Below are 25047 nucleotides of genomic sequence, written 5' to 3' on the forward strand. Positions count from 1 at the left end.
TAAGCTTTGTATTAAGATATCCTCAATACATGGATATTGCCGTTGATATATTTGGCCAGCTGCCAAATCCTATTCCCTATGTAATAACTTACGAGTAGCTATTTCTGTGCGATTTCGCATCACCCTGCATATCATTCACCCCAGTGACAGAAAGAGAATGATCTCTTGGCAGGCACGCTTTGGTGAAATTCTTCATATTGGTGGCTACAAGTACAACGGGCTACACTACCTGACAGGGAAACAGATGACGTCACAAACAAAACAGAAACGTGAGACGCCAAGTTGACAAGATAACTCGTTTCACATCCTCGAAGATGGGAGAAGAAGGGACGAGAAGGAGAGGGATGTGGATGGAGAAATCCTGTAGAGACGGGTTCCCGAGGGAAAACTCTGAACACGTGTAAGATCTCTCAATATGTGTTAGCGTGGGGCCGATGCATTCCCCAGCGTTCATGCTTACATTTTTACACGGAAGGAAGACATGTAGGTATTTTATAAATTCTTTGTATCTGAACTGAGGAGCACTAGTACTAGTTAATTAGTGTATTACTACTACTAGAAAATGTTTCTTAATGTCTGCAAAGAAGAATGCACTTCTCAAAGTGATGAACAGTAAATAATTATTTGCGGCTAATCTTCCAGTCAAAAATTATTTTTAAAAAAATCATCTAAATGTGCTGGAAGAGAGAATATTTTCTTCCAGCTCAGCGATGTTAGGCCTAGGACATGAAATTGTATTATTATCTAATATTAAATGACATATATATTGAAATGATAGCTTTCAAAGATCACCGAAAAGACTTTATAGTAGATCCGAGATGAGATTCGAGACATCTGAAACACAACCCAATGAGGTACATGTGGAAAAGAATAGAACACAAGAACCAACAATCCCATTATACCAACAGCAATACAAGTTGGATGATAGGGAAGTCATAGGATTAATGGTTGGCGCTAGAGGAAGCATTCCTCTCTTTTTCGTTCAGTTCTGCAGATCATTTGCAAATCATTTAACATCAGTCAGGCATTAATAAAATAAATTGCGGTGACTGCCTTAAAATATTCCTTCCAAATCCTGAAGAACCATATCTCCCAAACTTTTAATGCAACAACATACAGTATGTCAAATTTGCTAATCCACTCAAAATTACTTTTAATATTCATATTGTTTTTCTGTATAATTTGTCCTCAGAGGCAATCTCCAGTTGGGGAAAGTCGAAATAAATACAAATAAAAATAGGTTCGGCAAATCCATTGGTGGATTCTACTGGGCCGATTTCATTCATTCATTCATATTTTATTCTCTCCATAATTACCTACCACTAATTTATGAGTCATTGATAAGTCCCTAAGTTCAGCCAGCTTTGAGTAATCATAAAATCATTAAATGATGACTCCAATAATAGAGGTGAAGGCTTATCCTAACTCCCAATGCATTCGCCCCCAGGGGCTCTGAACTTTGGAGCGTGGGTTGGCGACCACGGGGCCCTTAGCTGAGTCCTGGCATTGCTTCCACTTACTTGTGTCAGGCTCCTCTTTCATCTATCCTATCCGACCTCCCTTGGTCAACCCTTGTTCCTTTCCGGCCCCGACGCTATTAGTTTTGCGAGGGCTAGGGAGTCTTTCATTTTCACGCCCTTCGTGGCCCTTGTCTTACTTTGGCCGATATCTTCATTTTTCGAAGTGTCGGACCCCTTCCATGTTTTCCCTCTGATTAGTGTTATATAGAGGATGATTGTACTTCCTCTTTAAACAATAATCACCACCACCACCACCAATGCATTCTGTACTTAGCAGGTTGCTAAGCGACTAACACTTTCATTAATATTCTGATATATGTGATTTTCATCCTTAGTAATGTCATTGGATGCAGCTATGTTTGATTACTGCCTTTGAAGCCAGAGAGTGTACACTTTCTCTGATCATGGAAGAATACTATTCTCTGCTAGATCCTCTTTGATTCTCTGACCTTCCCAAGCTTCTGAATATACTGAGCAGATGGCAGAACGTCGCTAATAACTTACATGCTGCTAAGAAAAAGAGTCTACGTACGTACAGACAGGAATGTACCAAGTCGACTAGCCTTCTGTATGACCATCACTAAAGCGCAGGGACAAACTCTTGAAAACTGAGAATTCTACTTACTCGAACCAGGGTTCAGCCACGGCCAACTATCTCGAGCAAGATCGTTTGAAAATGTTCAGATCCAGATACGGCCGAATGGTGGAAGCACAGAGAATATTAAGTGTTATAAACTAAATTACCGGTACTAAATGTTCATAAAACTATTGAAAAGGGCAGGCAAATTAATGTGATTGTGGCAGGCATATCAAGATGAGTTATCTCAACTATTTGTAAGGAATGCCGCGGAGCAGCACGCGTCCGCTAATTATTATTATTATTAGTAGTAGTAGTAGTATTGAAAACCCATGAAATGGCTTTACAACCAGAGGAAACATAACTGAAATGGTTCCACGAATGCGAGAAAACCCGAGAAAACAGTAATGAAACCTGTCTGTAAGGAAGGAAGACCACGGACTGCAACAACTATCGAAGTATCTCGTTGATCAGTATACCAAGCAAGGTGTTCACTGGCATGTTGTAATTGAAGTTGCTATCGGTGGTTGAGAGTAAGTTGGATGAAAACCAGTGTGGTTTTAAAGCACAGAGGGGCTCTCAGGATCAGATATTCAGTTTGCGAAAAGTAACTAAAAATGCTAAGCGAGGAATAGACAGTTATGTTTCCTAGATCTAGAGAAGGCAGATGATAGAGTGTCCAGGAAAATGTTGTGTTGTGAGTTTAAATCAAGGTGCAGCATAGCTAATGGAGTGAACTCGCAGTTGCAATCAACAATATTCTGTGAGCAGGACGTCAACTCCCGGACGAAACTATCTTAACACCGATCTGTTTTCAGACCAACCTTGCTTTACGGGAATGAAAGCTGGGTGATCTTAGTTTATCTTATTCGTAAGTGAAAAGTAACAGACATGAAAGCGGCGAGGATGATCGCTTGTGTAAACAAGCTGGAACAATGTCAGGATGGTACCCTGGATGAGGAGATAAAGGCTAAGTTAGGAATTAACTCGGTTTATGAAGCTTGATACATTAACCGGATTCGCTGGTGGGGTCATGTGAGACGAATCGGAGAGGATAGGTTACCTGCGGAAATTATAGACTCGGCCACGGATGGTATGAGAAATAGAGGGAAATAAGGCGACAACGGTTAGACTGAGTTTCTTATGATTTAGTGCTAGAACGAAACGAGGTCACAGAGCTAATATAAAGATATTGTGGCGGCATTTCAAAAATTCAAAGAGACTTTCAGACTGAAAGCTGAATGGCATAACAGTCTATTATAAGATGCGTGTATGTAGGTAAGTTTTTACTTGATGAATTTACATATTTTATTAAGAAGAAATAAATATTATTTCTTAGTAAATTCATTACCATCATATTCAAAATCTAGATTGCCGTGGAGTGTGACAGAGAATGAAGTCTGGATCCACTGTCCACAATACCGTACCCGTCAACAAGGAATAGTCAGTAACGGCGCACGATCCACAAATAAATTACTTGTGTTTGATGTAATCGTTTTATTTTAATTCTACCTGCCATGTAAATGGTTCTCTCGTTCTTTGATACAAGGGTTTTCGTACTATTGAAACAACGTAAAGGTATTTAACATTCACTACTGTTTGCGAGGAAAACGGTTGAGCTGTTTTCTCTCTAAATGAAGAGGCATTGACCACAAAGCTTGTTGAAAAACCGTACATCAGTTAGCTTCCTCATTTTATAGTACAGCGTATCAGTGGCGAGTACAAATAATTTTCGACGTGATCAATGTTCGTGGTTTCTTTTATTTGTACTTTCTAAATTCTTATAAATGGTCCCTTCTGTCGAACTTACGATCGAAAAACAGATCAGTATTTCTGTAAAGAGTTGGTGAGGATCATGACGATTAGAAGATGTGTATGGCTGTATATTGCTTACAAGTGAATTATTGCTACAAATTCCAGTCCAATACGACAGCCGTGGTGTGTCGTTGTACATGACCTGTTCTGCTGTCGCTCTCTGTCCGTTAGAACCGCTTGTATGTTACAACAGTCTTCCATGAATTTGTGTTATATGTACAGATATGTGTACTTTTCTCTGGTCAATGACGCCATCATCGATGATCATACAACGTGTTGAGCAATTCCCATCATGGAGACGAACTATATATCCTTGCTCTAAATCCATTTATTTTAAAAGTGGAGTGTATTCAGATTATTCATTAACGAATTGTCCGGCTCCATGGCTAAATGCTTAGCGTGCTGGCCTTTGGTCACAGGGGTCCCGGGTTCGATTTCCGGTAAGGTCTGGAATTTTAACCATCATTACTTAATTTCTCTGGCACGGAGACTGGGTGTACGTGTCGCCTTCATCATCATTTCATCTTCATCATGACGCGCAAGTCGCCTACGGGAGTCAATCGAAACATGTTCTCGGACACTCTCAGCACTAAAAGCCATACGCTATATCATTTCATTTCATCAACGAATTTCAACACTCCATCATCTACTGTCCTTGTGTCATTGTTGATGTGCTTCGACTTATAAAACCGCACCCTGAGTCTTCCACTCACCTGCACAGCTGACCATTTCACATGATGTAAACTTACTTAAAATATTATTGCCACGTGAAAGTACATTTCTTTCCTCATTCACATTCTGCAGGGAATTCCGTTCCATTTTTCATTAGCCATTTTTCTCCTTCACTCCTATATTTCACGATAAATGTACATTTGCGAATTTACTTTACGTTAAATGGCATTCAATCAGTAAGTGGTCAACCTGCTGCCTTACTACATTCTTAAATTTTCTTGAAAAAATAATACACAAAACATTGTTTTATATAAAACTACCAGTCTGTACTTAGATGAATAATTTAAGCCTCGTTTCACTGGACATAAACATTGGTGTTGTGACAAAATTAAAAGGTCCTTGCGAGCACTTGGCGGGCACGTCCGGGAAGACACGTCTCGCCATACGCCACGGAAATGACGTGTACACGGTCGCGTCATTCCTGGTAATGAAGAGATGATAATTCCCCCTCAATCAACACGCTTTACAGTTCCGTGCTTCAGAAAGCTAATTGTGTCTGCTAGTTATTGCTCTCGTGTTCCATAAGTGCCGTATTAACGATGTATTACTAGCATTTATTATATTAGAGGAACATTCTATCAACCACAAATAGGAGCAAATAGCCGCCCTGCTCACAGGAATACCGAAGTAGAGGTCAAATATTCTAAACTATGTTCTGTCAACTCTCAGTCTGAGGACGGACTAAAAAAAAAGGATGGTTATAAATACTCATGTCTTTGGTATTACGAAATTTTCTGAAATTAGGTAATTATGAACTAGTACATCTCTTTCCCTTTTGAGAGAACACTTCATGTCTCATAAATTTTTGTATGCAAGTCTTCTTGGAGCGTCAGGTGGTTCGCCAGCGAGGTACTTTCTATTTTTAATTATTCCGCATGCACTAATGATGAATGGGATGTCTAATGACCGGGGTATTACTGCCTGCAGGTTAGAATACGAAGAGATCACCATCAGGCGGTAGCTCGATGCATGTACCTCAGCCCTGCCCGTCAAATGCGCCCCCTTGCATTTGTAAGCCTCGTTTACGGACGCTCACAGTAGCACTAGAGTTGCTGTCAACATATCGACAATGGCCGGTGTGTTCAGCAAAGACGAATATACTGACATTTTAGTCTATAGAGAATAGGGTCACAATGCAGCCAAAGCTCGCAGATGGCATGCGAAGAAGTTTCCGAGCCACCTGCCTTCTATACACGTATTTCACCGAATAAAGTTGCAATGAAGAGCTAATGGATCCTTCAAGGCACATACAACACACAGGCAACATTTTAATAAAGTGGAATGTCTATTCGTCTATAAATCAATGAGTTATTAAACTTTATTTTGTGCATCTTTGACGTGTATACAAATGCACCCTGTTACATACGCGTGTAGTGGCTACTATCCGTTTTACAACCGAAATACAACATGTTGCAGCGCTCCTTTGTAAATCAGCGATTAGGCATCCCATTCATCATTGGTGCATGCTGGACACTTTTAAGTTAAAAGCACGGAGCTGGAGGGCCACCAGGTATATCCGAGATTCAGTTAACAACTTATCCGAAGAGCAACTGGTTGCTACCACCAACGCTGACCACTGGACCACAGCGATGGTCATCTCTATACGCAGTGTAGACACAAGATTCTCCCCTATCGTATTCAAAATATATAAGAGTTGTTCAACTGAAACATGGATGTCCAGAAACTTACATAAAAATAATGCCGTCTGGTCTCCGAAGAGGCCTGATGAAGGTTTTTCGAGTTGACACCTACTGTAAAGGCGACCTGCACGTCCGTGAGGACGTGATCCTACCTATGATGAAATATAATGCTGAAGATGGCATGCACACCCGACCCCCGAGCCATTGGAATTAACCAATGAAGGTTAAAATCCCCGACCCAGCCGGGAATCTAACCCGGAGCACCCTGGGACAAACGCCAGCACACTAGAGCCGGACAAAATTTTACATGGTCTGTATCGGACAACAAACCCTATATAAAAACGAGGCATATTGATTGTGTAGTTTGAGTGTCCCTAGATAATTAGTCTACTGTAAGACAGTTCGTGGGAATTTTTAGGTCAACACACCTTCCTTGCATGAGAATTGAATCACGCCACGTTCTCTTCGTTTGCACAGAACCACTTACTACAAATGTCGTTTCAACTATTTCCTCTACTTGGTGGACGCTTATTTAAGACCAACCATGCTCTGAGCTGCTTCTACTAATACCGAACCATATAGTGAAGTCACCCTTTGGCTTCTCCATTACCTATATTCAGTGCTGTCCGCTCTATGATTCAATAATATACTGTAGTTATTATTTCTAAAATATTTTCGGATAATGTACAGCACACTGTATTAAGCTATCTATATGCATTTCAAGGAAATGTTCACCATTTTACGAGTCTGACTATCTGATGTTTTGCTGATGGTTTGTCGAAAAATTAACGGACTTGATTCCCAGACAAAAAGCTGAGGATTTAAAGAATAAGTCATTCACGTGCGTGATTCTCGGGATCACTCACCTAGAACAGTTCGAAGTACCAGATAAAATGGTGGAATGCAAGGTTATACAGATAAAATGGTTAACTCGTATGGAGCCCAACAACTCAATCACATTTGTTGAGGAATATTAGAAGCTTTTGCCTCCAAGCACCTCCATAAGCTGTAGTGAAGATGACTTTCCTTTTGCTTTTCTTTCACTAACGAATCTGTTTTTTGATCCACGAAAATCTGTAAGAGGAACATTACTTCTGTCCTTGTAAAGAATGATAGACAACTCTCCATTTAAAAGAGACATAAGTATTTGGATGAAAACGTCCAGAGAAATTTTACAAGAAGTATGTGTGTTCGAGGACATATTTTGTTTGTTTCGACGATTAAATCACAGTACGAAGGACAATTATGGTATGCATGGTAACTAGCCAGCATTTCTAGAATCGTACCGATAAAATTAGACACTGAGCGTATGTACAGCATTTCATATCTCGAAATGGTGAAGTTAGACTGAATATCATTCAGTGTAGATAACCTGTGATCCTACACGGGATCTCAACTATAAGGTGTGGGGTGGCCTTCGTAGGATTCATAGCTGAGTTTGGCATTCTTGTTGCAGGCCTCTCAGTTTCATCGCTCTTATCATACCACCTCTGGTTAACTCTTTTTACTTTCCGACCTCAGTGACACGCGGTTTACTAGGATTAGGGAGGAATCCATTCCCACGCCTTACATGGCACCTCCTTTACTTTTGTCGATACGTTCATTTTACTCATTTCAAACCTCTTCAGTTTTCTCTTATTATATAAGAGTGGCTGAATATATCTTTATGTTTTACCTTAAAATAATAATTACTATTACAAAAAGGGAAGTCCGTGTAATTTGGACCATTTAATTTTATACGTCCATAACTCTTTTGACCGTAATGAACATTTCTCAGATTTTATACACGATAATTTGTACGATGTATCAAATGGTTTGGTGAAAATAACTGTTAATGTTATCTTTAGGATTTGTTTTAAAGTAACATTTATTCTAAAATTTGTTAGCGTGTAATTTGGACCGATAGCCGTGTAACTTGGACCAGGTGATCGTGAATTCGGACTGGTAAACATAACACTTGTAAGTTATTTAATGTATTTATTATAAAATACTAAGCAATAGAATACGACACTATGAATTTGGATCGTCAACTTTGGCATGTAGGACAATGATAAACACCTCATCCTGAATTTTGGGGCAGTTTTCATGAGTACACTTTCTGCAATTGTTACATACAATTGAAACTGTTTTTCGATTTTCTTGCTTCTGTAGTGAACAGCTGTCGGGCACTTTTGACGTCGGCGTCGGTCGCCCGGCCTTGGCAAACCAAAATTGATGAATTAACCTAAGTTAAAACTTACCTGGATATTTCATCAGTACTTGTAAAAGGTAAACACACCCTTGGCTAAAATACCTACTTACTTGTCACCGTATAAGCTTATAAGTAATGTGAATATTAAGATGGGTTTCCTCTTCCCCCTTGAGCCTGAAGTCCGTTAGCAAAACAACATCCAGAAAGAAAGGTACCCTAGACGGTCTTGCTGAGCTTGCCTCATCCATTAGGTGACCAAACTTGCAAATAACAAACATATTATCGGTCCAAATTACACGGACTTCCTTTACTATCGCCTTATTCCAGTCTTGACAAGTTCATGGGGTATATTAGTTTGTTTCGTAAACTGTGATCTCTCACTGTAAGAAAATGCATGATTATAAATAATAATTAAAACTGCGTAAGCATTTACCATCTCTGAGTTTAGACTAGCATGAGTGAGAGGAGTTCACTAAGTTCACTTAAATTTATAGTTATAGTCGATGAATAAGCTCCCGCATGTCAATTCAAGGAGCCAAATTATTGGTTGGAATAATAATAATAATAATAATAATAATAATAATAATAATAATAATAATAATAATAATAATAATAATGTTATTTTAGTCTTCTGAGACGCTGCAGTGCAGGAATTTGACCCTACCACCGGGTCTTCTGTCGTGATAATAAATGTACTGGCAGTGATACCTTCGTCATTGTTTTATTTTGTTGCCTACAGATAACTTTAATTTTTAACCGACCAAAGAGATCTCGCATCGTATATTTATTAGTATCTGACTAATGTCAGAACGGCATTAGCCAATTAAGGGAAGACGTGCACGAAAATTCATTGATTTTCTACTTTCTCTGTCACTCGGACACTTATAATCATGAAACTTTGCATACTCATTTAGAATACATTGTTTTTAGATATAAACATTATTCGGTTAATTCAGATTTTAAAATTTGAAAGAATAATCTTCTTAAATTTGAATTTTGGTCATATCGATGTACCCTTCCCTCAGAAATAGTGAGGTCCTGGACCTTGTACTTTTTTAAATTTATGAGACTTTGATGATTTAATTCTTGCGGGAATTTTTAATTTTATGCCCCTTTCGATTTTTGAAATATAAAAAAGATCTTCAATTTGAAAAGTTCACAAAAATATACATGAAACGATGAAGTCCATAAAATGACATTTTATAATTCCCTTTCAGAAAATGTTGGGCAGTGTTTAGCCTGCCTGTCTATCAAGTTTCAGACTTACATATTTAGAAGTTCAAGAAAAAAATGTACATTTGTTATAGAGAAAGGAATTCCAGGAAATGACAACTGAAGTTCTCAACACGGAACCTCGCAACCTACGGTACCTCTCAAATAAGAACAAACATTCTTCGGTATTCGTCATGCCTGACAAACCAGAAATATGCTTCAGAGCCTTCTTCACTACTCTTAAGTTTGATACCGTCAACTGCCTGTCTAAAGAGACTAAAGAGCTCAGCGAATATGACAAATAGCAAAAGCATGAAAAAAGGGGCGTGATACATGACGCGCTTGTGTAGGAGTTTAGTTCACTTAGGTACTAAATACAACCAAATCCTTTCGGTACTAGATTCGCAATACAATAAGCTAGCAATTTCAACAAAAATAAAATATTAATAGGTTTGAAGAATTCGTGCCCTTCTCCTCTTTATTTCGCAGTTATGGCAGTCGCCAGCTGCTACCTCGTATGGGATTGTTTGTTTGGTGAGTTAATAGTACACGTGATTCAAGATGTCGCCCCTGCCGGTTGGTTGGTTGGTTGGTTGGTTGGTTGGTTGGTTGGTTGGTTGGTTGGTTGGTTGGTTGGTTGGTTGGTGGGTCGGTCGGTCGGTCGGTCGGTCGGTCGGTCGGTCGGTCACGAGAAGCTACTTGATCGATTTTCTTGTATGACGCAGTTATATTCTTACAGGATAGGTTCTTAGTCCCGTTTAAACAGATACAAAATGATGCATAGCATTTCAAAACTTGATGATATGGAAGAAGTAATTCGAATTATTTTCAATGACGATTAATTGCTTCCCAACACTTTCGAGGATGGTGGCTCAGTATATAACTACCCTACATATTATCTTTTATTGGCTACAGATTACTATGAACAACGCATCTGTAGACATAAATTAAGCCAATGAATTTGTAGTGACAATGATAGAAGACATAATGAGATTTAGCATGTTCTGGCGAATCGGGGGAAAGTTTGAAATTCAAGAATGCTAAGGGCTTAGCCACCATGCGTTTAGTGTCTCTTGCAGTTTTTGTTTTCTTCACTAAAGCGGTTTTCAGGCTGTTCTCGTGTTGGATGTGACTGAATTGTTTCATCTGACCTTGCATTGATAAATTCGGTGTTTCATTTACTTTATTTTGCATAAATTAGTAACTTCCGAATGTTGATGAAATTACACTCGGTAAAAATAAGGCATTAAATGGTAAACCACCATTGATGTACATTTGAATTGCGATTTGAACTGCTTTAGATGACGTTTGCAGTAATTGAGCTGTGCTCATTGGACGAGTAGCACAAAAATGACTGTACAGCGATTCGGTCTTGTCTGCTCAAAGTGTGAGCTCGCGCTCCGTTTGAATGGCTTAGTACCATTCAATACAAACAGAGATTTCATTGTTTGTGATGCTCCAACAATGAAACTCTAATTTTAACCATGTTGCATTGCAAATAAAAATGAATAACTCAGTACGTTTGGAATGGGAAGGAATCGGCCGTGACCTTAATTAAGGTACTGCCCCAGCATTTGCCTAGTGTGAAAATGGGAAACCACGGGAAACCATCTTCAGGCCTGCCGACAGTGGGGCTCGAACCCACTATCTCCCTGATGCAAGCTCATAGCCGCGTGCCCCTAAACGCATGACCAAGTCAACCGGTAGTTAAATAAGTAGCCACCGGGCGAGTTGGCCGTGCGCGTAGAGGCGCGCGGCTGTGAGCTCGCATCCGGGAGATAGTAGGTTCGAATCCCACTATCGGCAGCCCTGAAAATGGTTTTCCGTGGTTTCCCATTTTCACACCAGGCAAATGCTGGGGCTGTACCTTAATTAAGGCCACGGCCGCTTCCTTCCAACTCCTAGGCCTTTCCTGTTCCATCGTCGCCATAAGACTTATCTGTGTCGGTGCGACGTAAAGCCCCTAGCAAAAAAAAATAATAAGTAGCCACCATCCAAATGAAAGGTACAGTGTGCTGGAATTCAAAGCCATTTTTAGTACAATTAAAACGTAATCCATTCCAAACACATTCCTCATCCACTAATAAAGCACCTCTGAGTCCAACATTCACAAAATAGCGTTGTCATTCTAAAACATTATTGCCCTGTAAAAGGCAAGAAACGAACGCTTCTCTGAATCAGAAGTTAAAGCTGATTCAAGTTTGAAGTTACAGATCGCGAAGTAGATATGGTGCTACGAGAAATCTAGTAGTAGTAGTACAGTGTTGGTCTCTGGGTCTGGTCCAAGCGCTACAGAGATTTCTTCAGTGGTGGCAAAAATCCATATCGTAGGATATACTATGTATACAATCTCTAATGGTATATTCAGCGTTTACAAGAAAGAAATTACTGAAGGCAGCTCAACAGTAGATGACTCAAATGAGTAGCAATTTTTCTGCCGTCTGATAGAGTAAAATGAACCCAGAAATAGACACGCAGGTAGCCCACTTGGCATCAAGTACGTGCGCATCATATGGTTGGTGTTATTAATGCCCGGTCGATGACAACAATATCAGCTCGTCTTGTGGATCCATTTGTGGAAAGACATTCTATTCCTTCATGGATCTCCAGATGTTGTTTACAAAAGCTTCCAGCAACCAATGTGCGAACTGTATTGTGCCGATGCATCTTCATCAGCTCTCCCTTACAACAGAACCCTAATACTTGGGATAAGGTTTCGAACTCGTCGCATCTTCTGCAACGGGATTAATTAAGGCTCCTTCCAGGGTGAGATGGAACTGGGATGACATTACAGTTCATTACAGTTCATTTTAATTACTTCTGTCTATTGTCCGCATTACATACCTCTCTTATTACTGATCCAAGCGTTTCCTTTCTTCCAGTGGCAAAAGAATATCCCTCCCTTACCCTTAGATGGTAATGGGGCCCATTCACAGTCGAGCCGGTTGGCGAGCCCGTCCATGTATAAAATCCACACCCTGAACCCGACTGGCTCGACGGTGACCATACACTGGCGAACCCGTTGGCGGACCAGTCCGCCAGTCTGTATTGCAAATAGTACGTGCATTGCCTAGTTTTTGTTATAGAGAAAGTGTGTTCGAATCCCACTGTCGGCAGCCCTGAAGATGGTTTTCCCTTGGTTTTCCATTTTCACACGAGGCAAATGCTGGGACTGTACCTTAATTAAGACCACGGCCTCTTCCTTCCAACTCCTAGGCCTTTCCTATCCCATCGTCGCCATAAGACCTATCTCTGTCGGTGCGACGTAAAACCACTAGCAAAAAAAGTTTTTGTTATGGCCCAACGAAAACATTCCAAAGTGGCTGTAGCTGTTGCCGAATTTGTGCAATGATGAAGTAAAGAAGAAGAAACGTGTGTGAATGAAGGAATGGTTGAGAGATAAACTAGGATTTTCACACGTTAGCCTATTAAGAACTCTGTGCGTACAAGAACCTGCAGATTATAAGAACTTTCTGCGTATAGATAGCGACAGTTTTTGCGAAAACTTGTTGGAGTTGATTCGGCCAAACAGAGAAACAGGAGACACACATGAAAGATACCATCTGTGCTGAAGAGAGGTTAATTGTAACATTGCGATTTTTTTTTTGTTGCTAGTTGCTTTACGTCGCACCGACACAGATAGGTCTTATGGCGACGTTGGGACAGGAAAGGGCTGGGAGTGGGAAAGAAGCGGCCGTGGCCTTAAGGTACAGCCCCAGCATTTGCCTGGTGTGAAAATGGGAAACCACGGAAAACCATCTTCAGGGCTGCCGACAGTGGGGTTCGAACCTACTATCTCCCGAATACTGGATACTGGCCGCACTTAAGCGACTGCAGCTATCGAGCTCGGTCAATGCGATTTCTAGCGACAGGGAAAAGTTATGAAGACCTGACATTTAGCAATGTAACTTAATATCTCCTCAGCTACTTGGAAAAATCATTCCTGAGACGTGTTGGGCAATCTTCGATACGTTGCAGTCGGAATATTTGCACGTAAGTGGGCGTACACAATTTTGATTGTGATGTATTATAAGATAGTTTTTATAAAACAAACGTAATATTCTTTTGAAAGTGATTGGTTTGGGAAATGTTTTTTCACTACTACTTATGACATACAGAAAATTCCACTACTGTAGTAATGTATGATACATAGCCTACTTACAGTATTAACAAGTTAAGTGCAGAGGCGCGAGAGTCATATACAGTATGTCATAGCACAATGGTCTATAGGCTAATAATATTTGTACGAGAGTATTGGGAGACCATGGATTCTTCTTCTTCAAATTACTATTATTACTATTATTATTGTTGTTGTTATTGTTATTATTATTAGCGTTCGAATGTCGCACTAACACATGGAAGGCATTGCGTGACGCAAGGATGGGAAAGCTCCAGGACTCGCCCGGTACATTTCAATAAATTCTTCCCGGAACTGCTTATTCTTCTCAAAAGTCATTGTTAGTTGAGGTAGGCCTAATTAACTCACACAGAAACCAAATTAAGCTACAGACGAAACCACAGTGAGCCGGTCAGGTAGTGGCCATACACACACTGACGGGTTGGCGAACCGGTCGGGTTCGCGGGTTTAGCAGTCGAACCGCCAACACGGATCCAACCTCGAGCCCAACCCTCAACAACCCCCCATACACCTCCGAGCCGGTCAGTGCGACCAAGGTCACGAACGGGCTCGCCAACCCGCTCGACTGTGAATGGGCCCCTTTTAAAGGAATCTTCGTGGAGTGCTTTTCGAATGAGCTTGGGAAGAGGGTTTTTGAGATGTTAAGTGGCAGGCGTTCAAAGCACGGGCGATTTCAGAACAGAGCTCTCTAGTGGCTTCGATGTATGGGTTTCTCACACGCATCAGCCTTTTGCAAATATTTATATGTTGTATGAAAGTCTCCCATTGAGCTTTGAAAATTCCAAGTCATCCAAGACAGCGTGGTGCGTAAATCATTGCATCTGGGGCGTCAGTAGGTAATCCATTAAGTTTTTTAACGGAACTCCTTACAGTTTCATCAGTGTCACCAAGATATTTCATTGTCAGGTTTTTCAGAGGTCCACATTGGAATGAGTAGGTAAGCTGTGGCCAAATATATTCCTTGAATATACTGTATTTAGCTTCTGATCCGGAATGAGAAGAAGTGAACGAACCAGCTGGTTCAAATTTCTTGTGAACTTATTGATTACTGCAGAAATGAAAAAAATGAAGTGGCGTATGGCTTTTAGTGCCGGGAGTGTCCGAGGACAAGTTCGGCTCGCCAGATACAGGTCTTTTGATTTGACTCCCGTAGGCGACCTACGCGTCGTGATGAAGATGAAATTATGATGAAGACCACACATACACCCAGCCCCGTGCTGGCGAAATTAACCAATGATGGTTAAAATTCCCGACCCTGCCGGGAATCGAACCATTTAGCCACGAAGCCGGACTACTGCAGAAGACACTAGATACAGTAATTATTTATGTAAAAAGAATTTGGAGGACCCGCTTAGTCAATAGCGACAGAGAGACAGCGTTATCGACAGCCATATAGCTCATGCGTATATTCTGCCATACACATTGTTAAGTACATCTTCATAGTGTGAAAAATTATGCTATTTATATAACGTAAACACTGCTAAGGCAAGTAATAATTACCTATTAGTATTAAACAGTAACAGTAGTATTAATTATAAATACATTGAAAATAATGGCATATGGCTTCCGTTGACCATGGATGAAATGGTAGTATAAGGGAGGGTGTCTACTGTGAAATACTGAAAGGAGAAAATTTTGATGAGTGGTTTGAAGATCTCACTTGATTCGAGTATGAACCCTTAACATCTGTTGGTGTTGAGAGAAGTTTCTCGAAGTTTCGTATCGTGCTGTCTGAAATCCGACGATCCTTTCCACCTAAGGACCTGAAAATTATGTGTTATTGTGATATACTGCAAAGCTAACTGAGGTAAGATATCCGAATTCCAATTTCTGTAACCCTAGTGTGATTAAGCCAAATATGATACCAGTTGTAGTAATTTCAATTTTCTTCTACAGAAAGTCCATTGCGGGTTCTCTGAATTCACTCCAGGTGGAAAATTTTCTTTTATTCTAAGTACTTTTTAAACACGGAATTGTGTTTTATTTTGTAATTCTAAAACATATACTGTCTGAAAGAAGAAATATTCCACTCACATGTTTTTGCACTGTATGTTGCATACCACCAGAATTTTGCATTTTAAAACATAATATTATTATCAACATTAAATATGTATACGTATATATATATAATATGAACTTCTCTGTACATTGCTCATAATTTAAAAAGAGTGGTATTTCTGTATCAGTTATGTCCAAAGTAACAAGAAAATGCACTTTATACTTTTCCGTAATGTCTGTCTGTCTGTCTGTCTGTCTGTCTGTCTGTCTGTCTGTCTGTCTGTCTGTCTGTCTGTCTGTCTGTCTGTCTGTCTGTCTGTCTGTCTGTCTGTCTGTCTGTCTGTCTGTCTGTCATTATGTATACGCATCACGGAGAAAACGGCTGAAGAAAATTTAATGGAAATCGGTATATAAAGTCGGGGAATGAGTCAATACAATCTAGGCTATAAATCATTTTATTCACGCTGAGCGAAATGGTAGTTTAGGGGAAGACCTAAAATGTATTTCTCAAATATTTATGTTATTAATGGTCTTATCGATAAATAATGCATAATTAAAGTTATATAGAATTAAAAGTCCGATCATGTATGTCTATGATAACAGAGATATTCATAAATTTGCATTTTTGTTGGTAAGTCAATATCAACGCCGAGCCACGAAAACATGGATCATAGAATTTAATGAAAATCGGTATACAGAGTGGGGGAATAAGAAAATCCAGTCTATGCTACAAACAATTATATTTTCCCTGGATGAAATGGTAGTTGAGGGGAGGACGCCTAAAATGAATTTCTTAAATACCTAAAGTATTGGTCCTATCAAAATGTACTACACAACGGAATTGATAGAGAATACAATTTTATCGTACCGACTATCATAAGAGTGGTATTTCAGATTCGGAAGAAAAGTAAATGTGAAAACAAACAATATCGGAAGCTCAAAAAATTGATCAACAATAACATTACGTTGACCATTCTTTGTTGTGATGGTCTTTGTCTCTTATGCTACCACTCATCTCCGACAGATGGGATTACTGCTGCGTACCGAGTATAACGGCCTGCCTGAATATTGATGGGAAATAGCAAGGGAGTTAGTAACTTTCTTCTCTAGCATACCATTCCTCTGGTTCATACATTTTCTGATACTGCTAGTACGTAACACACTGGTTCATCATAGTATTCCAGCTATTCGATCCCTACTTTGATGTACTGATTGGATTGATCAGTGTGCACAATTAACGGAATAATGGTAGAGGTCTAGAATTACAATTTCTACCTATTCCGAATTATAGCACCACAATTCACTAAATAACTCAAAATTCAACCCTGAAATGAGCCGTTTCTTAAGGAAGCCTGCTTCCTATTCATTTTTATGAAATTCTACATGCATTTCATTTCAAATTAGCAGAGAAGAGGTGGTTCTCCTCTGGCTTGGAAGAAAAATTTGCCTCCAAGGCATAGATACTCCCCCATCAGAGTCGTGAACTGAGATTTTCCAACTCATCCGGTATTCCTAGGAAACAGATGAGTAAAAGGGCATAGTTTTTACCCTGGGATTCTTAACTCTGCCGCCCCCCCCCCACCGAATATGAAAGAGTATATTCGCGGCTCACGGCTGTCTGCGCCCTGGGCATTCCAGCTTTGGAACTTTGGACTGTTAGATCGGCAGCGTACTACTGTTCGTTAAAAGTGAGAAAATGCGTGCTTTTTCATTATAGCTTTTAAATGCGACATTTCAACTGGTGTCATTATAATTACCAACGTTGATTTCAGTTGGGAAAACTACTTAGGCAGTCTTTCTGAGGAAGTAAAAAGGCAGTTGGAGAGTGAGAGTCTGTCATTATTATGAAAATTCCCCAACTTGATTGTGACTGATGATATACAAGAGAGCCTACCATTACAATGAAAACTCCCTAACACAGTCTTCATATAATAAAAGACGTTTGATGACTTCCCTGTCGCGTTTCTCGGTTAAGGTTAAGAGCTGTGCACTTTAATACAATCTTACTCACAACGTATATATTGCCTAACTTGGAATTCTATGTACAATGTGGGATTCCGTAGCGAAGCACGGGTATATCAGCTAGTTAATACTAAAATTTTGAATGAATTTAGATCGCATTTTTCCGTCCGTTTTGCCAGTTTTTAGGTTCTTTTCTGTAATTTAGGTATTTTAGGTCTTTTTTGGCAATTTTTAGGTCTTCAACTGCCGAGTGCTAGTAATAACATATATACTTCCAAAGACTACTGCGGCCTAACGCTCCACATCTGATCTATACTAGTTAGTGTTCGTCATGTGATTCCATATTCAGGCTTTCCAGGATACGGACGAGTTTACATCACTGTGAATGAAATTAGTAGAGCGATGAAGACAAGCCATCAAGTAGTTGGTAATGAAGATAAATGATAGGAATACCACGACACACTCTGGTGGCGGAGACGAGCAGTCGGAACTGCCGTGATGAGAAAATTTAATATTCACTCCCCATCGATCTACACGATTTAATAGTTTTATCAACTTTACTCTACACGAGCCATTCCATCCAGAATTCCCCAACACCAGCTTAATATTTCTCCAGAATTTCATAAAACATCTTTTAAAAGGTAGTTTGAAATGTTTCTTCACTTATCACATTTCCAGAATCAAACAGAATTTCCAACCATCTAGAATCACTGTTACTGAGCGAGTTAGTAGTGAAGTTTGGATCACGTAGCTGAAAGCTTCTATTCTGGAGATGGTGGTTTCGAACCACACTGTCGGCAGCCCTGAAGATGTTTCTTTCAATGGTTTCCCATTCTCATACCAGGAAAATGCTGGGGCTATACCTTAATTAAGGCCACGGTTGTTTCTTTCCTTGCGCCGCCGAAAACTTCCTTATCATCTGACATGTTCCACTCGATGTGGAGCACTCAAGGAGTTTAGATAATATTTTCAACCTGTAAGAAGAATAGCAAATGTGCTGAACTGACTTGCTACCGCATAATTAAAAGTCAAATTCAATCAACGGTCTCCTGATATGTTTTAGTTATCGGTGGAAACAGAGCTTCTTGCAGTCTTGCATAAAGCTTTAAACATATTACTTCAATTCTGCACATCGTATTTATGTGAACAAGTGTTTATGGTTTACAAACATTAAAACTTCGTGTTTGCCAGTCGAAGTTCCGGCCACGAATTAAATTATTACGGAACAAGTCGCCGCGCGGTTTGAGTTACATAGCTATCAGCTTGTATTCGGGAGGTAGTGGATTCGAACCACACTGTCGGCAACCCTGTCGATGGTTTTCCGTTGTTTTTCCTTTTCACACCAAGAAAATTCTGGGGCTGTACCTTAATTTAGACCATGGTTGGTTCCTTCCCGTGTCTAGCCCTTTCCTATCCTATCGTCGCCATAAAACATAACTGTGTCGATGCGACGTAAAACAAATTGTAAAAAGAAATTAAAAGAAATAGATATTGTGCTCCAAGCGACAAGCCACACTATCATACTGAACTGTCAGCCACAACAGAACTGTGCATTTGAAGAACTGTTTATAGTTTTAAATGTTCTTTCATAGAGAGAGAGGTAATCCACATCATAGCCGCCCCTCTTAGGGAATCTAAAGCTCTGCCTCGTAATCATTTCATATGAACAATATTTATTTTATGTGATGTTCGGGTTAAACAGGGCTTGAATCATAACTCAAGATTAAAATTGCCAAACATCAGGCAAATTGTCTCTTTGAGATTTTATTTGAAAAAGAAAATCCAGTGCATGGTACTTCAAGTCAGGGAGTACAAATTATGTCTAACAATCGCAAATGAATTTTTCAACGTAGAGTCTGGTCTGGACGCTATGGTCTGGACAATGGTATTCGGAATTTTGTTTATTTTTAAAAAGTTCAGCGTCTCCTTAGGAATGCCAGTGACTTCCAATTTTGTAACTTCATACTTGTTTCCGAGTTCTTCAATGCATGGTTCATTTATAGCCTTTTTCTCCTCAAATACCTTGATTTGAAATACTTCGTATAAATGACGATTCTATTCATATCGGATTTTGTAATTTGTAAAATTAAAGGGAATCCACTGTTAGCGGACAGCTCATTGAAGATCATCCGTCAACGGACATTAAAAGCACATTTTGTAAGGATTCCACAAAATATCTCGGAGTTAACTTTCAAATGTAATCTCATGTAATCTTCAAAACACAATGCAGAAGTTGCTTAGTCTGAATCACTCACTTCTTCGCCTCTGTTGCATACTGATCAGAAATGTTTCATTATCAGCACTTCCACATGTGCAGCCCTCACTATCCTTTCCAAACTCTCCTATAAATTAAATCCCTGTGAAATTCCACCCCGATGCAGATAAATTGATAAAATCAAACCAGAAGGAAATTCTTCAGTTACCAGCCGATTTACCAGATGCAATGTTGTACAGTCGCAAAAATCATAAGTTACTTGGACTCTTCTGTGCACAATGGGAGGTATTTCTGCAACAAATAATTGATCTGCAAATTCTAAAGAGATGGCGTAACCCCTACCTGATGACAAGCTAGTGAATCCTAAAGATGGATTTCTAGACTCTCGGAAGATCAGGGAGAGCTGGAATGTAAGAAGTGGTGCTAGCTCCCTCAAAAAGGCAAAGGAGTTACCCTTTATAAAGAGATCCATTGTTTGGCAAATGGAAGCTCTCGCCTACATTGTTGCTCTACACTGACCGAGTCAGCTGCCTCCCATAAGGCTGAGTAAACCCTGTTCCAGCCCTCAGCAAAATATTGAAATCTCTGAACTGGTCAGGAATCAACTCTAAGAGGGAGGTATGTTACCACTACACCGAAGTTCTCGTAATAATAAGAAGATTAAGAATATTGAGAACGTAAACATATTTAAGTACCTGGGAGAATGGCTGGAACCTAATATGTCAAAAGGGGTAGCACTAACAACCCGGATTAACAAACTAGAGTTAGCATATCGACTAAACAAGAACATTTATAAAATTTACAAGTTGCTTTACGTCGCACCGACACAGATATGTCTTATTGCGACGATGGGACAGGAAATGGCTAGGAGTGGAAGGAAGCAGCCGTGGCCTTAATTAAGGTACAGCCTGGTGTGAAAATGGGAAACCACCGAAAACCATCTTCAAGGCTGCCGACGGTGGGGCTCGAAACCACAATCTTCCGAATACTGGATACTGGACGCACTTAAGCGACTGCAGCTATCGAGCTCGGTCATTTACAAAAGAAGACATGTCTCTCTCGTAACACCAAATCGAGGCACTGCCAGTTATTCGCCCAGAATGTTTTATACTAAACAGGAAAGGATTGTTCGACAAACTGGAGGTCCAGGAGAGAAAGATCTTAAGAAAGATGCTGGGACCGTTCAAAGTAGATGGCGAGTACAGAAGGTGACCAAACCATGATCTGTACAGTTATACCGAAAAAATTCCCAGACGTAGGCAGGAAGAGGCGCTTATCTTTCTATGGACCAATTAGGATGACCAACAGGCTTCTCAACTACTCAAATAACAGGAAGATAGGGAGACCGTGGCTAACAGAAGTGAAGAAAGACATACAGGAACCGGGAGTAACTGAAAACATCATAAACCTCTCAGAAAAAGAATCAAAGGAAAGAGGTCTCAGGACATGACACCCAGTAAGATAGGCGCTTTCTATACAAAGGAGAGTAGGGAGAAATACAGAAATAGAATGCGCCAATTCTGGGCAAACAACAAGTCCCTCTCCAAGCGGAAATGTTGAACACTGTGGTCCCCATGTGGCCCGTTCGAAATAATAATAATAATAATAATAATAATAATAATAATAATAATAATAATAATAATAATAATAATAATAATAATAATATGCTCGAGTCAAAAACGTTAATGTATATGACAGTTTGGAGTACACCAAACATAACATGTGAAATCACATTACACACGCCCAGTAGTTTGCAATGTCCACTGCACTCGGAACGGCTTGCAAGAGATTATCCTCTGTGCAAGATGTTGAGCACAGCGGGCACTGAAGCATGTGGCTAGTAGCTTGTTCTAATAATAATACACTAACTACGTTGGGATCAATGATATGCATCTTCTCGTACCGATAGCAATCAAATGGACAAAGAACGCGAACACTTCCCTGGGCGAGGAGAACCTGCAGATTCTGACTGTTAATTACACGGTAGGACTATCTCGGGATTCCCTTGGATTCCTTTCAAATCCACTGCCTTCAAAGACGGTCTCGGAAAAGAGTATTGTATCGGTTACGACCTGTACATAAGTATTTTTTGAGCATAAGTTACGTTTATTTACCACGCGTAATGTTCTGAGAGCGCCTGGTTTGTTTACCAGCAGCGAGGACCAGCTAGCGAGTGTATGACGACTGTGAGCTGTGACGTAGCCACAGGGGCTAGCTAGACCGCCCGCTCGTCTCAACACGTGTTACCAGCCTTGACTGGTATTTTCTGGATTCCACGTCACTTGTTCTAGAGAGTTCGATGGAGAAAATTTTGAAATTTCTATAATAATGATGCTAGCGAATCGAGCGATATGTCATCTTGTTTGGGATCACCTAAACGTCCCAATGCTCGAGTTTCAAGCAAATCCATCGAGGGATTCGGGGGATATTCAATCAAACCGTATTATGACGTAGACGTCCCGAATCGAATAAAAGGAGGACCTACTGTAGCCTATTCACACAGTCTCAGCTGAGTAGTCAGCGGGGACACTCTTGCTGCTACTATCATCGTGGAACTCTGTCATTATACAAGTGTGGGAAGACGATTCTTCCAAGTACTATAAAGTGGACTCATAAGACTTCGAGTGTTGTAGAAAATGTTCTAAGTCTTCGTAAATGAACTTAGAATATTTACAAGTGTTAACTAAATGGACTTGTATTATTTACGAGTATTCGAGATTGGAATTTTTCTAAGTGTTCGTGAAATGGACTTGTATTATGTACGTGGAATATTTGCGACTGTTGAGGAACTCATCCTTCTAATAGACAGTGATTGATTAACATTGCTAGTGATGAACTTTAACTATCCAACGGCTTTAAACGAAGTTAGGATTTCACTTACATTTACTCAAAGACTTGTACATTTGCCAGTGTTGGTTTAAAAGACTTATAAATTTCGTCAGTGAATTTATTTATGTGGAAGGACTTGTGTTTTCGTCAGTGGTCACTCAAAGAGTTTATGAATTTCACCAGTGATTAACTTTAAATATATTCAAACTTCCAAGTGAATGGACTTGTGTTTTTCATTCGAGTTTAGGCAAAGACTTGCACCTTCGCCAGTAATGAACTTTGAGTTTAACTATAATTTCACAAGAAGGGACTTGTATTTTTCGTTGCCAAAAGTTATTCAGGGACGAGGATTTTCCTAGTGATGAACTCTAAAATATTAATACCACTCATATCGTTTTAGGAGTGTTGGAAGTCTTGATGTACAATTATCAAGAACTCTGCTTATAAGTTGATCATCCAAGGTTTTCATGGACTCAGTGCTACTAGTGACCTTGGGAACATCAATCCTCTCAGTCTCATTGGGCTGAGGTTGTACATGACTATCTACAACATCGCCTGGATCACCGGGGTTCAACCCGGGTCTCAGATTTCGAGACATCTCTACTTGCCGTCAATCCAGACAGTCCAGCTGCCTCTGTCTGGAGTATTTGGAGTCCCTGGAATCCCTGGAATCTTCTGGAACGTGCTTCAACCAGCTTGGCTTGGTGAGCTGGAGAACCCGAGCCATACTATTGGAATACGAGGAAGACAATCCCTTTCTACTTAGAGGTGATGTGCAAATTCATGACTTATTTGAATAAACTCTTGTGCAATCAGAGTCAAAGTTTTTCTGTAGATAGGACCCTACCTCCTGTACCGAGCCCCAGCTACAATTAATCCAGTTTTTCGCCCTGAGAACTATATTCATGCTACTTTAAAATTTATTCTGAGAGTCGGGCTCTTTTACTGGTACAGTATGTTGTCTCACTGTCCACCTCCAAATGTTTGCTTTACTGCACAAAATTGTATTTTCTAATTACTTGATATTTTGAACTTTCTCCGTAGTTTTCCAGCTTAATTAGAATGATGAAGACATTATTCTCCATGAGGTGTACCCAGACACCACATTTGAAAATTATACTACCTTTTCTTCCTGACACCGGGCGAATTGGCCGTGCGCGTAAAGGCGCGCGGCTGTGAGCTTGCATCCGGGAGATAGTGGGTTCGAATCCCACTGTTGGCAACCCTGAAGATGGTTTTCCGTGGTTTCCCACTTTCACACCAGGCAAATGCTGGGGCTGTACCTTAATTGAGGCCACGGCCGCTTCCTTCCAACTCCTAGGCCTTTCCTATCCCATCGTCGCCGTAAGACCTATCTGTGTCGGTGCGATGTAAAGCCACAAGCAAAAAGAAATCTTTCCTGACCTATTTCTCAGTTGTCTGAAATCAGCACTAATGTGGATTCACTCTAGTTGTACGGCCGGATGCCAGTCATGAAGTACATCCTACACAAATTAAACTACCGATATGAGCATTTCTTGAACTTCGTTACATTTGATATTATTTGATAACATGGGGCATAGAAAATTCAGAACTTAATAAAAGGGTTCTCATATCTATGGAACAGAAATAAAACACTACTCAGCTAAAAAAAAAAATGAGTCTGTAATTGAGTATGATGAACCTCACTGTAAAGTCCATTAGTCATTGGCTAACCGCTCCGAAATTACCGACACTCTCTTCTTGATTTCCAGCTAATTAAAAGTCTGACTCATTGGCTGAATGGTCGGCGTACTTGCCTTCGGTTCAGAGGGTCCCGGGTTCGGTTCCCGGCCGGGTCGGAGATTTTAACCTTCATTGGTTAATTGCAGGATCTCGGGGGCTGGGTGTTTGTGCTGTCCCCAACATCCCTGAAACTCACACACCACACATAACACTATTCTCCACCACAATAACACGCAGTCACCTACATATGGCAGATGCCACCCACCCTCATCGGAGGGTCTGCCTTACAAGGGCTGCACCCGGCTAGAAATAGCCACAGGAAATTAAAAAATTAAAGCTAATTAAAAATATACCGTGAGACTAATGATTGAAGACACTGCCCCCTGTTACGATTGATGATAGTTGTAAGTTACAAAGAACGCTGAAAAAATAATAGTAATAATAATAATAATAATAATACAACGTAGATGCATCAATTTCTGACCACATGTGCGGACAAGACTGCACGTATGCC

Source organism: Anabrus simplex, chromosome 6 (assembly GCF_040414725.1).
Source record: "Anabrus simplex isolate iqAnaSimp1 chromosome 6, ASM4041472v1, whole genome shotgun sequence".
Taxonomy (NCBI): domain Eukaryota; kingdom Metazoa; phylum Arthropoda; class Insecta; order Orthoptera; family Tettigoniidae; genus Anabrus; species Anabrus simplex.